At 43.3% G+C, this 15918-nt stretch overlaps 1 protein-coding gene across 1 annotated transcript in view; it reads right to left on the reverse strand.

Annotated features, from left to right (window-relative positions):
* Positions 1 to 15918, reverse strand: part of BRD4 (bromodomain containing 4) — a 1872054-nt gene that overhangs the window by 1700065 nt on the left and 156071 nt on the right. The window lies entirely within an intron of this gene.

Below are 15918 nucleotides of genomic sequence, written 5' to 3' on the forward strand. Positions count from 1 at the left end.
TTTTTGGAACACAAAGACATTGTTTTATTTATGTCGGGTTTAGTTACTTGTATGGGGACTACATCTTGTGACCACTGTAATTTTTGTGAATATGTTATGACTACTGACTGGTTCACACATCCAGATACTGGACAGATGCATAGGTTCAGGGTGTCAACTAATTGGAATAGTTTGCATGTAGTATACTTGGCAGTGTGCCAAGGTTGCCCCTCGTTCTATGTCGGCAAGACAGACAGATTGTTCCGGCATAGGATGAGGGAGCATCTATATGCCATTAGGGTTAAGTACATGCAAAATGCATTAGCAAAACATGTTCTAGCATTTGGGAAAGAACATCACTTTAAATTTATGGTCATAGACTATGTGCAGCCCATAATTAGGGAGGGTAACATCAGAAACAATACTGAGAGGAAAGAAACCAACTGGATAAGTAAGGCTGAGAGCTGATAAAGGCTATGATGAGAGAGCCTCTATCAAACTTATTTGAGATCTAGGAGTTTGGTTGTTTCATATTAGCCTTATAAATACGCTGAGGGGCTGTCTTGCCCTTTTTTAACTTTGTCATATGTATAGATTTGTGATATATATAATGTGATCAGGGTAACACTAATGTTTTAATGCAGAAGTGAGGTTGGAAATGAACACAGCTTTGGTTTTTAGATAGGATGAGATGTATTGAGTTTGTGCTCATGTCTCCCCTTTTGACTTTTCACATTTATGGATAGTGAAATATGTACTTTTATGTTCTTTCTAGAAATTGTTTTGTAGGCTGTATATATCCTTTGATTGCTGTGACATTTTACATTTATTTTTTATATATAGGTAGAATGGCTAATATGTGAGCTGATCCACTCTGAATGTTTTAGGTAGAATAGTTTTAATTTTGAATGTATGCCCATTGACAACATGTGTAGTGTCTCATTTAAGGTTTTGATTAATTTATGTACTGTTATATCTGTTATAATAACAGTTGTTAGTGTCCATGTTCAGGGATAAAGTATGTATATTGTTTTATATTGTGTTATCTGGCAGCAGGTAGATAATGAAGTTGTTTCCCTTTAAATGGTTATGTGAAGGGCTCGCCCTTGACTGTTGCAGTATTTCGAGTGCACCTGCAGCATTTGTGTTTAAGGTCTGAGGAAGCAGTACGTGAAAGTGCTAACCTGTTGGATTTATGTGAATAAAAGATCTTTGCTTTGCTGGATAATTCAAGTGAGCCTGGTCGCCTCATACGTGGTGCTGTTGTTGACTAACTATTTTCTTCATTTTCCGTGGTGAGGCGCTTACTCTTTGGGTGTACTTCGTTGTTTGATTTATTTACTTTTCTTTTGTACTCCCAATGGAGTCATGGCTAATGTAAATTTAGATATTGAACTGGAATATAGACCAACTGGGTCGACAGGGGACTCAAGTGAGTGCGAATATGATGTTATGAGTGGAGGAAGACTCAAATGCCTGGCGTGTTGGAGGCGAAGGCCTAGTGCATAGGTTTTCATCTTGTCTGAGGAATGACTTCACTCCGTTAATAGCATACGAAGTTGGTAGTGGTGTATCAACAACACCCGTGGATTTGGACTATGCAGAGCAGTTACGTGTGGCTATAGAGAAGTTAAGAGAGTGACTCTCAAGTTTAAAAGACTTGACTACACAGTGTCAGCACTTTGAGGTCTGCCTCGAGAGGAATTATACCGAGGGGACTTAGTATACTTAAGATGCCCACTTATGGTGAACTGTATCCGGAGCTATTAGCTGAATGTTGAGGTGAGCATGAATTACATGAGACTATTAATAAATAGAATCTATTATAGAACCACAGCACAGCTTGTATTCACGTTTTTCTGCTGATGCTGTAGATCATACTTTATCCAATGTACTAGATGGTATCCTTGTGTATGAAAGACTGTTATTGTAGCAGAAGCGTGGTAAAAGAGATGTGCAGGACTTTCAGCAAGGTCATGTCTTCACTTGGCCCAGGCTGAATCAAGCTTCAAAACCAATCACCTCTGATGAAAAATGGGTGCCTAGGGTGAATAGAGGCAATAGACACAAAAACTTTAGTATTGCATAGTCGAGCCATATTATGACTGATGCAGTTAATGTGAGTTTTGTTGGTGATTTTGCACAACCAACTTCTGTTGAAGACACCAGTGGAAATGTGACCGTTAGAATAGACAGACAAGTTTCATCCACTAGTTTGACCATGGATGAACGAGCAGTTGACGCTGAAAAGGTAGTGTCAACACAGACTGCGCCAACTGGTGGTTCTGGCAACAGAAAATCTTCCAGTGAGAATGAACTGGTAGTCCTACCGAAGGTGACTATGAATATGTATAATGGTAATAGACGCACCATAGACAATAATCACAGTAATACTGTGGTTTTTCATCTGTTCCCCCTTCCCATAGCTGTGGAGAAGGGGAAAGGAGGGGCTGCTCTGTCTGTTTAGGGAGACAGAAGAGGAAGCTATCCGAGGACAGAGACTCAAACAAGTCCCTCAAGAAAATGTGGAACCAGATGTAAACTGTTCAGTCTGGAATTTATCCACTAGAGAGCTAGATGGTCATGAATTGAATGTTTTGAACAAAGGATGAGTTTCATTCCTACTAAACACAATAGATTGACAGATGTATTGATGTTTGTTGTTTGTCTTTCGGCTTTTCCCAGTAAGGGGTCGCCACAGCTGAACTCCTGTCTGCTAGTTATTGGTAGTAGATTTTTACGAAACACCAAGGTGCCAGCTCTGCGGCCAACCTTCGAAGGCACACCCATTTAGGCACGCATGTCTTTCGAATGCTACCCAACCATGGGGAGGACATGCAGACTCCACACAAGGCACTCCCAAGCCGAGAATCGAATGGGAGAACCTCTTGCTGTGAGGTAACAACGCTACCGCCGTACCACCGCAGCAGTCCTTTAACATCTGTATTGATGTTAAAATGCACGTCAGGAATGTTATGCTTTGATATGATTTTGGAAATAGAGGCATTGAGCAAGAATATGTATTTAGGAAACAGTCGTCATGTACCTAGTAATCATCCACTGGTTGAAGCTTTCCTCAAGTTAGTGGAGGATGATTTTACATGCATTATATAGTGAAGGTAGAGTTGGAACATCAAGTAAGAAATAATAGGTTCAATCTTATCTTTCATGAGAGGATTGCTTTACAGAGGCTGCAGAATGACAGTAGTATAGTCATAAGGCCTGCGGACAAGGGGGGACCCTTAGTCATCATGGACAAATAAGGCTATTCCAAAGCCATGTTACATATGTTGAGTGATGGTACTTATTACAGTATTATATCTAAAGAGAAGGTTGATATCAAGTATGGGGTTTACATGTCATTAACTGATTTAGTTAACAGTCATTATCAGCCGATATGGGTACATTTCTGGAAGTTGAACATACTATGATTCTAGTTATTCAAGGCATGCCACAAATTCACAAGAATGGTGTAACCCCCCCCCCCCCCCATGAAACCAATAGTCTCTGGGAGGCGTTGGTCCACAGAACCTTTTTCTCTCTGTGTAGAGAAGCATTTAAGACCAATAGTTAATTGTAGTAAAACTATAGTTAGAGATACTAAGCAGTTTTTGGCAGATCTTTGAGTTTAATAGCATGTATTCAAATTTCCCTTGGAACTAGACAAACTTTCAAATTAAGCACTCAAATCATTCTCTTCTCATCCCTGCACTTGCCTAAAACTCATAGCAAGCACAAATAAACCTTAGCACTAGACCCCCTATACTGTAGAGAAGGACAAGGCTCTATCTTCGACTTTACCAGCCAAAAAAGCACATTAACAGGCCATCTTGAATTAGCAGAAGCCTTTCTTTACCATGGCTAGATTGTTTTAATTGGTTGCTGGCTAGTGGGGGCTGGTTCTTTTGTGTTTTTCTAAAAAAAAAAAAATAAAATAAATAAATAAAAAAGTTGTCTAAGGTTGTATCTTCTGGTATTTAAGCCCTAACTTTGAGAGGATTTCTGTCTATACACACTGAGCAGAGTGGAGGAGAGGTGTTGACTGCAAGTCTGAGCTGAGATATATAAGTATCCTGCTTTTTTGGATTATTTATACTGATTATTGTTTCTGGCAATTTATATATAGCACTTTTTATTGTCTGCTGCATAGTATTTTATTGCTGTTTACTAATCTACACGGGTAACTGATTTGTTTGCAGTTAAAATTATTCTGTAGAGTCTCATTGCTCCTTTATCTATTTAAAAACTCTAATTTTGTGGCTTTCTGTAGTGCTTACCTTCTGTAGGCTAATAGCTTTAGCGTTGTCCCCACCCTCCCTTCCTGTTGGTTTCTTGCTGTTATACTTGGTGGCTTTGCATTTGCCCACCCCTACTGTAAATCTGATCTGGGACACTCCTTTCGGTCTAGTGTCATTAGCTCATTCTACCTACTACAGAGAGAACATTTGAGAAGGCCTTCTTTTTCTTTTTCCCTTTCAAAAAAAAAATTGTTTGCCTGAATCTCCTTGTGTTCTGACTGTGCTAATCAAACATTTTGGAAATATAGAGTATATTTTAGAGCATTTATTATAACTGTAATTGCCTTAATATTGCTACAACTCAAGTGCTCTAGGTTGCACTGCATCTGAATTGTTTGTTTTTAGCTGCTTTTCTTTATATATATATATATATATATATATATATATATATATATATATATATATATATATATATAGACTTCTCTGTACATGTAGACTAGCTACTTATTCTGCTGCATTACTGCCTCTTAAATCGTTTTTTCAGTTGTGCACTTGCCTTGCTTCATTTAAAAAGTTTTAAATTGCTAATTTTGTAGAGTTTTAATTGCATTTACTGTTTAGGACTACACACTCAAGTGTGTTAGCCTTTTCTGTGTTTATTTACTGTATTGTTGCATTGTTTAGCCTGTTTCAACAAAAAAAAATACTACCTTGTTTGCTAGTTTCCCACCTTTCCTAGCCAGTCCATATCCCAGGCTTTGCTTGTCTCAGGACTTTATTTTCTGTATTCAGAACTATCCAGACCTTTTTGTGTTCAGAGCTATCCAGACCTTGCTGTGGTAGAGGGAAGTCCTAGTGCTTACCAGTGGGACTGGTTAGCATTGTACTGCCTATCTAACATTAGAGGAGTGGTTTCCAGCTTTGAAATTGTAAATTTATTAGCCTTTTTGGGCTGATTTCTACCCCTTTCAACTTTCTGGCTTAAAAAACGTGTGTTTGCACATTTTTCACATCGTGCAGCACTGGGAGGCTACAGTTAAACTATTCCAGGTGCCAGAAAGTCTGCTCTTCAAATTATCCCTTATAAATAGCTGGTTTCTCAGTAGTAGCACTAAACTCTGAACCCCTGTGACTAGCACTTGCTCTAGAACCTGGTGGAAAGCATTAGGAAGCCTGATACAGATACAAGCACTCAGCTCTCCTTGTCAATAAGGAGAAACTAATCCTAGGCACTAAATAGCCTATAATTGCAAAGTACCTTGCAAAGGTAAGGGAAAACCGCTCTTAAACTTTACACAAAAGCACCTAAACAGGCATGTCCAAGGGTCGGCGTCCGGTGATTTCTCCTGTTCACCTGGTGAATCTGGGCATACTGGGGCAATGTGGCAACTGCCTCATGTACACAGACAGTCCTCTCCTCCTACCACCCAACACTAGAACCTGCAAGAGATGCACTTACATAGCCTATGTGGAAGCAAAGCTCTCTCTGGCCAAGATTGTGCTAGACAGCCAAGAGGAGAAGGTTAACACCTGCATTACACCTCAAGCAACTTGTAACCCTTCAACACCCACACATAGCAACACTAAACCCACACCATCAACACCCACACATAGCAACACTAAACCCACATATGCGGAGGCCTTTAACATTAAACTGCCCAATCAACAAGGACCTCCGAAGATGAAATGCAAACAAACACCAGTCGCATCCAAAATGACACATAGCTCACAACACCAGTGTGCCACCCAACAACAGCCCCTAAGGCAAAACACTGTACCCAACACTTTAGTCATTGGTGACTGTAGTCAGGCACACTGATGTCCCACTCACCAGGCTGAACAAGGACAAAATTACAGTCAGCTGCCTGTCTGGTGCCAGGATCCACCACATAACGCATGCACTCAAGTCACTCCACAACAAGTACAAATATGACTCTGTCATTGTCCATGCTGGAGTGAATGACTTTGAGACGTAACTCCCTGGACTACATGAAAAAACACATGGAAGAGCTTCTCTGATCATGTGACCCAGGCAGGTATGACCCTAGCCCTGAGTAGCATCTTGCCTTCACCCAGAATGATACCACAGTATAAGGACAAAATGATTGACTTCAATTGGCTAAGCTTCTGGGTGTCATTCAAAGGGGATCCAGTATTTGTGTGCCTGGGAAGACATGATCAACAAACCACGATGCTCTGCCAGAGATGGTCTGCACCTGTCACACCTGGGATTCAGGTTACTGGCTAAAGCTCTTGCCACCCCCTATAGTGCCTTTTTTAGGCAAGGTTCAAAGGATAAAACCACCACTCTAACGGATAACAAGCATGCAAAATCTGAAGGTAATGCTACTCAATGCTAGAAGTCTAAACCTCAAAATGCACTCTCTCGAGGCACTCCTAAAAATGGAGAACATCGATATCTGTACAGTAACTGAGACCTGGTTCAAGGTTCCAGAGAGCACACCTGCAATACCAGGCTACAATTCTTACCACACTTTTTGGCCACAAAACCAAGACCGAAACACTAAAGGTGGAGGAGTGTCCATATTCACACCTCCAGGCTAGTTGCCCAACACAATGCATCTGAAATTCTCCAGGTGCAACTATAACACTAGGTAAGACTGCAATCCAAATTGTAGCTTGCTACAGATCCCCCACCATGTCCCAAGATTCTCACTACACCTTTCTAAACATACTGGAAAATATTAAGATACAACCAAACACCCTAATACTGGGTGATTTCAACTACCCTGCCATTAACTGGGAAAACTACTCTGGTACAAACTCCTTTTCCCAACGGTTCTTGGAATTCATAAATTCCAATGCCCTGGGTCAACTAATCCATTGTCCCACCAAGGGCTCCAATATCCTAGACCTGGTCATTACCAGCGTGGGGATAGATGCTCTACACCAGTGGTCACCCCCTCATTGGTCAGGTCTGACTATAAGCAAATCACCCTTGACATCCACATCCCACCCCTACCCCCCCAGTAAGGAATCCTCCTTAAAAACGTTGTCACTTCATGATACCCACGCAGACGGGATCTGGAAGTTCGATTGCAGAATCCCACGCTAAGGCACTGTACAAGCACATCCACTCGTGCATGAATCGTGTCATCCCAAATAGAACCAAGATGCTCTTCTCCAAAAAAAGGAAGCCAATCTGGTGGTCCTCTGTTATAAACAAACTATACAACAGAAGGAAGAAACTGTTGCAGAAAATTGGAAAATCCCAGGATGCAAAAAATCCCTCACCAGCCTCTGTAAGAAGCTGAGATTCCTCATAAAATCCTTAAAAGCTAGTTAGAAAAATAAAATTGCCAAAGATTCCAAAGACAACCACAAGGCATTCTATAGTTATGTCAAGAATCTAAATGGCAATGTTCAGATCTGCTCTGAGCTACAACAGAATGGCATTAAATATACTGATCCCAAGGATATTGCCAATATCCTGGCAGATCGATTTAGTGCCAACTTTACCCCCCCCCCTCACTCCCTAAAAGGCCCATCTCAATACCAAAAGATTGCCATATTCCAGTAATCACGGCCACACAGGTAGAAACTGCACTCTCCAAAGCTAAGAATACAGCATCCATAGGACCAGATGACATCCCAGGCTGTGTACTACATGAACTGCAAAATGAACTGGCACCTCACCTAAGTGTCATGTTTAATCATAGCCTCACCTCAGGCTTCGTGCCCACTGAGTGTCGCACAGCTACAGTTATCCCGCTACACAAGAGAGGATCTGCCTTGGATCACGGGAACTACCGCCCCATCAGTCTGACAAGCCTGATCTGCAAGGGCATGGAATGCATTATCATGGAACTTATAAATCAAGACATTGGCAACCTTCAAACACTGGACCCCACCCAGTTGGAGTTTGTGAGGGGCCAATCATGTCTCCTGAATCTGATTGACTTCTTCAAATCCATCTCCAGAGCTGTGGACGAGGATAAGGTGGTCCACACAGCCTATCCGGACCTTGCCAAGGCCTTCAACACCATCCCCCACTCTGGAATCATAGATACTAAGCTGGGCATAAATCAAATCCCTACATCACTCTATGGGTTGCCAACTGGCTTACTGACAGAACCCAGACTGTAAAAGTAGCAGACTCTAAATCCATCTCCAGACAAGTGGAGTACCTCAGGGTTCAGTCCTGGGACCACTCTTGTTTGGCATCTACTTCTCTGAAGTACAGGTCAACACTAAGGGACTTTGGCTAACAAAGATCGCAGATGACTGCAAACTGGGAGCCATTATTGAATCCCCAAATGATGTGGATATTCTACAAAAGGGCCTTACAGAAATGGGTGCCTGGTGCCAGAGCCATGGGCTCAAGCTTAATGCCAAGAAATGTGTGTTTATCCCCTTTGGAAAAAAACATGTACCCATGAATTACCACATATTTGGCAGGACACTAAACATCGAAAGTGTGATGAGAGACTTGGGGACACAGGTGGACAGTGGTCTCACTTTCGGTAACCACATCGCCACAACAGTCAGGAAATCCTGTGTGGCATACCTAATCACTAAGGGCTTTTCATCCAGTAAAAAGGAGGTCATTGTCCCACTGTACTCATCCCTCGTTAGACCCATTATAGAGTATAATGCCCCGTTTGGTATGTACTGCACAAGACATCTGCAACAGCTGGAAAGGCCACAAATACCTCACTAAAAGAATCACAGGCCTAAAGCAGATGCCATATCATCTTAAAAAAAAAAAAAAAAAAACTCCAGCTATACTCTGTGGCTTATTGCATATCGTCTACTCCGAGGTGATCTCTGCTTAATATACAAGGCCATGGTAAACCCTGAGCTGTTGGACATGCTCCACTTAAGAAATCCCAATCCTTCAGAACCACACACTCCAGGGATCTAAACCTTGTCATCACAATTCTTGACCCAGAGACTCCCCATACTCTGGAATAGACTGCCCATACATGTCAAGCAAGAGCACCTCATTGGCCCTCTTCAAAAGGAACCTTGATGATTGGATGGGAGATAGGACATTCACCCCAGGGATCATGTCAGTTGCCCTGCTAGACAGGGGTCCAGAGAAGTAAATATTGTGGGAAGAAATATCCAGGGAATTGTTATGGCTAGGCTTGCATAGGCCCTAGGGCTGATAGCCTAGTACCAACCTATGAATCAGTAAAACAGTTCACTGTACCTATCCAGGCATGTCCAAAGGGCAGTTTCAGGTGTACTGTCCAGTCCAACTCGTGAATCTGGGCATTTTGAGGCAATGTTACAATTGCCTGATGTACACAGACAAACCCTTTCCTCCTTCCACCAAACACTAATAAATGCGAGTGATGCAATTATACAGCCAAACTGGAGGCTAAGCTCTCTCAACCCAAGACTAGACCAGGCAGTCAGGAGGAGAAGGGAATTACTTGTATCACACCACCAGTTTCACACAGACCTATGAAACCAGCACTAGCAAAAAACACACACAAATACACAAAAACATACTCGGATGCTCTAAATGAAAATCTGCAAAAGCAACGGAGACCTCCAAAGCAGACATCCAAGCAACCTCCACCCCCCAACACAAACTATGAAGCACACACTTCACAAAACCAGTGTGCCACACAATCACAGCCCTGAAGGCAAAATAACATACCCAACACACTAGTAATAGGTGACTCTAGTCAGGTACACTGACGTCCCACTCACTAGGCTGAACAAGTAAAAGGTTACTGTTGCCTGTCTGTTGCCAGGATCCGCCACATAACACAAGCACTCAGGTCACTCCAGAACAAGTACAAATAGGACTCCTGTCATTGTCCATGTTGGTGTGAAAGACCTGAGCTGTACCTCCCTGGACTACATGAAAAGAGGCTTGGAGGAGCTCTCTGATCACGTAGCCCAGGCTGGTATGACCCTGACCCTGAGTAGCTTCCTGCCATCACCAAGAATGATACCATGGTATAGAGAAAAAAATCATCAGTTTCAACAATTGGCTAAGCTTCTGGTGTCATTCAAAAGGGGATCCAGTGTCTGTCAGCCTGGGGTGACATGCTCTACAAGCCACCCTGCTTTGGTAGAGACTGCTTGCACCCGTCACCCTTAGGCTTTCAAGTACTGGCCAAGGCTCTTGCCACCCCCATAGTGCCTTTTGTAGGCAAGGCTCAAAAGACAAACCCACCGCCATAAATAGCACAAGTAACAAAAAACTGAGGGTAATGCTGCTCAATGCCAGAAGTATAAACCTCAAAATGCACGCACTCGAGGCACTCCTCAGTATGGAGAAAATCGATATATGTGCAGTAACAGAAACCTGTTTTAAGGCTCCACAGAGCACCCCAGCACTACCAGGCTACAACTCCTACCATACATTTCGGCGACAAAAGGAAGGGGAGTATCCATATTCATAAAGGGTACCCACACCTCCAGGTTAGTGGCACAGCACGATGCTTCAGAGGTCATCCATGTGCAACTAACAAGGGGCAAAACTGCTATTCAAATTATAGCTTGCTACAGATCACCCACCATGTCCCAGGACCCCCACTCTGCATTCCTGGATATGCTAGGAAACAAAGGTCCTACCAAACACCCTGATATTGGGTGATTTCAATTATCCAAACATTAATTGGGAGAACTACTCGAGTACAAACTCCCTAGCCCAACATTTCCTAGAATTTGTAAACTCAAATGCCTTGGATCAACTGGTTAACACCCCCTCTAGAGGTGACAACATATTGGACCTGGTCATCACCAATGTGGGCGACCAGTGTTCCACACCGGAGGTCAACCCCTCACTGGCTAGATCTGACCATGAACTAATCACTCTGGATATCCACATTCCGCCACCACCCCCGGTCAAAGAAACCACCGTGAAAAACTTTTCAAAAATAAACTTCACATTACTTAAGATCGAGGTGGGAAGTTTCAAAGCCCCCATGCTAAAGGATAACGCTGTCCAAGCTGCAAAGTCCTTTATTAATGCACTCTACGGGCACCTACAAGAATGCATGGATTGTGCTGTCCCAAACAAAACCAAGACTCACTCCTCCAAGAAAAGGAAACCAGTCTGGTGGACCCCTGCCATTAACAAGCTATACAATAGAAGGAGGATACTAGTACATAAGAGTAAAATCCCAAGAAGGGAAGACATTTTTGAACAGTATCGGCAAGAAACTATGTTCCCTCATAAAATCATCCAAGGCTAGCTTCGAAAGAAATATTTATATGGACTCCAAAGATAACCACAAGGCATTATTTAGATATGTCAAGAATCTAAGTGGCAATTCTCAGATCTGCTCTGAGTTAGTGCAGAATGGCACAAAATACACTGCACCGACCAATATAGCCAACATCCTGGCAGATGGGTTCAGTGCAAACTTCACCCCCAAATGGGCCCATAACCATACCAGAAGAATGTAGTGCCCCTGAAATCACAAATACTCTGGTTAAAACAGCCCTTTCCAAAGCCAAAAGCACAGCATCAATGGGACCGGACGGTGTCCCAGGCTGCGTCCTACATGAGCTCAAAGATGAACTAACCCCTCACCTAAACACACTGTTTAAACTCATCCTCTCCACAGGCTACGTGCCCACAGAGTGGTGCACAGCAACAGTTATTCCGCTCCACAAAGGTTGAGCCACAACTGATCCTGGGAACTATCGCCCTATAAGCCCTGACTAGCTTGGTCTGCAAAGCTAATGGAGTGCATCATCATGGATCTCATTAACAGAGACATTGGAAACCTCCAAACACTGGACCCAACCCAGTTCGGCTTTAAGGGCAGATCATGCCTCCTAAACCTGGTGGACTTATTTGAGATAGTTACGAGGGCTGTAGAGGAGGGAAAGCTGGGTCCACACATCCTACCTAGACCTCGCAAAGGCCTTCGACACTTCCCCACTCAAGTATTATAGACAAGCTCACCAGCCTGAACATAAACCCCTACGTCTCGAGATGGGTTGCTAACTGTCTCACGGACAGAACCCACATGTTAAGAGTTGCAAGTGCTAGGTCTGACTCTAAACCTGTTACAAGTGGCATTCCCCAGGACTCAGTCCTAGGATCCCTTCTGTTCGGCATGTACTTCTCAGAGGTACAGGCAAGCACAGGAGGACTATGGCTCACTAAGTTCGCAGACTACTTGCAAGCTAGGGGCTATAATTGACTCTCCGGCTGACGCAGACATCCTCAACAAGGGTCTCACTGACACAGATATCTGGTGTCAAAACCATGGTCTCAAGCTAAATGCCAAAAAGTGCATAGTCATCCCCTTTGGTAAAAACAAAGTACCCACAAACTACCACATAGGTGGTAGCCCCCTAAATACGGAAGATGTAATAAGGGATCTGGGGACCCAAGTTGATAGTAACCTCTCCTTTGATAATCACATTGCCAAATTGGTTACAAAATCCTTCTTTGTGGCCCACGTAATCACAAAAGGGTTTGCATCCATATCGAAAGAGGTCATTGGGCCCCTCTGTGCATCACTCATCAGGCCAGTCATAGAGTACAATGCCCCATTTGGGATGTACCTTACAAGACACCTGCAACAACTGGAAAGACCACAGAAGTTCCTCACCAAGGGGATCACTGGCCTCAAGCAGATGCCCTATGCAGCTCGACTGAAGAAACTCCAGCTGTACTCTGTTGCATACCATCTACTCAGAGGTGATCTCTGCCTGACATACAAGGTCATGTCCAACCCAGAATTGATGGACATGCTCCACCTAAAGAGAACCATATCCCCTCAAGCCACACGCTCCAGGGATCTAAACCTTACCACAACAATAAATAGGACGTGCTGGAGGGATAGATTCCTGTCCTAGAGACTTCCCATGCTCTGGAACAAGATTCCAATGTACATTAGGCAGAGCTCCTCGCTAACCCTCGTCAAGAGAAACCTTGACTAGTGGATGGGAAAAGGAAAGTTTACCCCAGGGATCACTTCAATGGCTCTGCTGGACAGAGGCACAGGGAACTAATCTAAGGGGGTGGCGAAAGCCAACACATTCCGGCTAGGCTTATAAATGCCTTGGGGCAGATAGCCTAGTACCTACCTATGAACCTATTAGATGTTCAGTCATCGTTCATCATTATTCCCAGTAATGCAGGTATTGAATCGGTCAAGAAATACCTGGCAAAACACACTGACTATGGAGAACATAAGATAGATCTTTTATGTTTGTTTCTAGAAATTGTCTTGGAAAATAATGTGTTTGTATTTGAGGACAAGTTCTTCGTACAGCGTGATGGCGTGGCTATGGAGACCTCGTGTGCCAATAGCTATGCCAACATGTTCTTAGCTGCTTGGAAAGGAAGACCTGTTATTTGTTGAGAATTGGTTCAAGAGGTGGGTAGCTTATCGTCGTTTTGTGGACGATGTGTTCCTTATTTGGGATGGACCCACAGATGAACTATGTGACTGAATATTTAAGATTTACTTTGAAGTACTCATCCCATAGGCTGGAATATTTGGATGTGTGTGTAGAAAGGGTTATGGGCACGCATATAAATACTGGTGTCTTCAGGAAGGAATGTCATAAGAACACACTCCTCCATAGACACTGTATGCACCCACAGTATATTTTTAAAAATATAAAAGGTCAAGGGATGAGAATTTCTCGCCTTAATGCCACAGATGCTGGCTTTAAATCTGAGTTGGATATGTTTAGGGACAGATTGCGAGTACGTGGGTACAAGGAGGAAGAGGTAAAGGTTTGTCTTAAGGACATGGACATCTACAGACGAGAGAGCTGTCTCATACTTTTCCGGTAATAACAGTAATGCTAGAATTAATAAAGAAAAACAGTCTGGTATTAGGATACCGATGTATTACACAATGGACAATGGTGCCATCGTAGACATTATCAGCTGTCATTGGCGTGTCCTAACTACAGATTCAGTCATCAGAGAAATTGTAGGGGACACTCTGATAATTAGATCCAAGAATAAATCTAATCTTAAACAGTTGTCAACATCATAGACCAGGTTTAGGTGCTTGTATGGGGACTACATCTTGTAGCCACTGTAATTTTTGTGAATGTTATGACTACTGACAAGTTCACACATCCAGACACTGGACAGATGCATAGGTTCAGGGTGTCTGCTAATTGCAATAGTTCACATGTAGTATACTTGGCAGTGTGCCAAGGTTGCCCCTCTTTCTATCTCAGTAAGACAGACAGATTGTTCCGGCATAGGATGAGGGAGCATCTATATGCCATTAGGGTTAAGTACATGCAAAATGCATTAGCAAAACATGTTCTAGCGTTTGGGCAAGAACATCTCTTTTTAAATTTATGGTCATAGACTATGGTGCAGCCCATAATTAGGGAGGGTAACCTCAGAAACAGTACGGAAAGGAAAGAAACCAACTGGATAGTAATGCTGAGAGCTGATAAAGGCTATAGCCTTAATGAGAGAGCCTCTATCAAACCTATTTTGAGATCTAGGAGTTTGGTTGTTTCACATTATCCTAATAAATACACTGAGGAGGTGTCTAGCCTATTTTACCTTTGTCATATATATAGATGTTCATCGTGTTACACTGCTGCAGTCATAACACTTGGGTTATCCTGCCGTCAGGCGGTCCCGTAGTCTGCCAGAGTTCCAAAGTCTTGGTCCGGCGTCGGTTGCTGTCGCTTCTTCCCTGACGTCAGTGCGCCAGGGGTATACAAGATGCATCCAACGCCATTTTCTTCAGTCTTTCTTGCCGTGCGGTGCCCGAAGCAGAGGCAGTTGGCAAGTGCTGGTTGGCCGACTCCTGAGATTTTTAAAGTCTAATTTCAGATCCGAAGTCTTCAATAAAGCTAAGGACCCCGTTGGGGAAACTTTTTTTCCTTGCCTCAGACAGATGTCAGAAAAAGTTAATTGTATTCCTTGTGGGAAGCAAATACCTCATAAGGACTTCCACTCTTACTGTATTCCATGCCTAGGCCCTGGTCACAACGTCACTAGTTGTCGGTTTTGTGCTAGATTTAACAAACACACTATAAAAAGACCCGCAATTCCGAAAAAACGCAAAGACAAGGATGAAGACAGGCATCCGAGGTCCAAATCCGACGACGAAACCTCTTCACGGCCAGTCGCCGGTTTGCCGGTTCTCAGTGAGGTGCTTTCGCAGCCCCTGACACCCGCTACCTCAGAGCCACAGGCTGCCTCCGACTCCCACGTGGAGACAACTAGGCCTCTGAAAACTCAAGGTATTGGGCCTACGGAAACTAATTCCTCAGATGGGTCCGGAGCCGCTGAGCAGGCATTGGCTTCTGCGGGTGTTTTCAGACCTTCACAACTTATCATTAAAGCAACAGCCAAGACAAAAGCACCATTAAAGACAAAAGCCAAGACAAAAGCACCATTAATGACAAAGAAGCAAGTACAGCATTCTCCTGGATAGTCCATGCCTAAGAAGCAGATGCTTAAAATGGCCGAAGACCTCATTACTCTAATCAGGGGTTCCCATCCCCCTCCTGAGAAAAGGCCTAGGCAGGATACTGACTATGATTCCTCCGATCAGGTTTCCATTTCCTCTGATTCCTCTTCAGACCAGGGATACTCTCTACCCCCCTATGAGGACTCTGATGCTGAAGAATCTATCACTTCAGCCTCTCCTCCTGAGGATTATTCTTTTGGGGGAACTTTACATACCATGAGGGAGCATTTCCATTGGGAAAGTAAGGATTATTCAGACTCCAAGAAAAGGCTCAGGGATTTCCTTTTATTGCC

Source organism: Protopterus annectens, chromosome 9.part0, assembly GCF_019279795.1.
Source record: "Protopterus annectens isolate FY-2018-M chromosome 9.part0, PAN1.0, whole genome shotgun sequence".
NCBI classification, from domain to species: Eukaryota; Metazoa; Chordata; order Ceratodontiformes; family Protopteridae; genus Protopterus; species Protopterus annectens.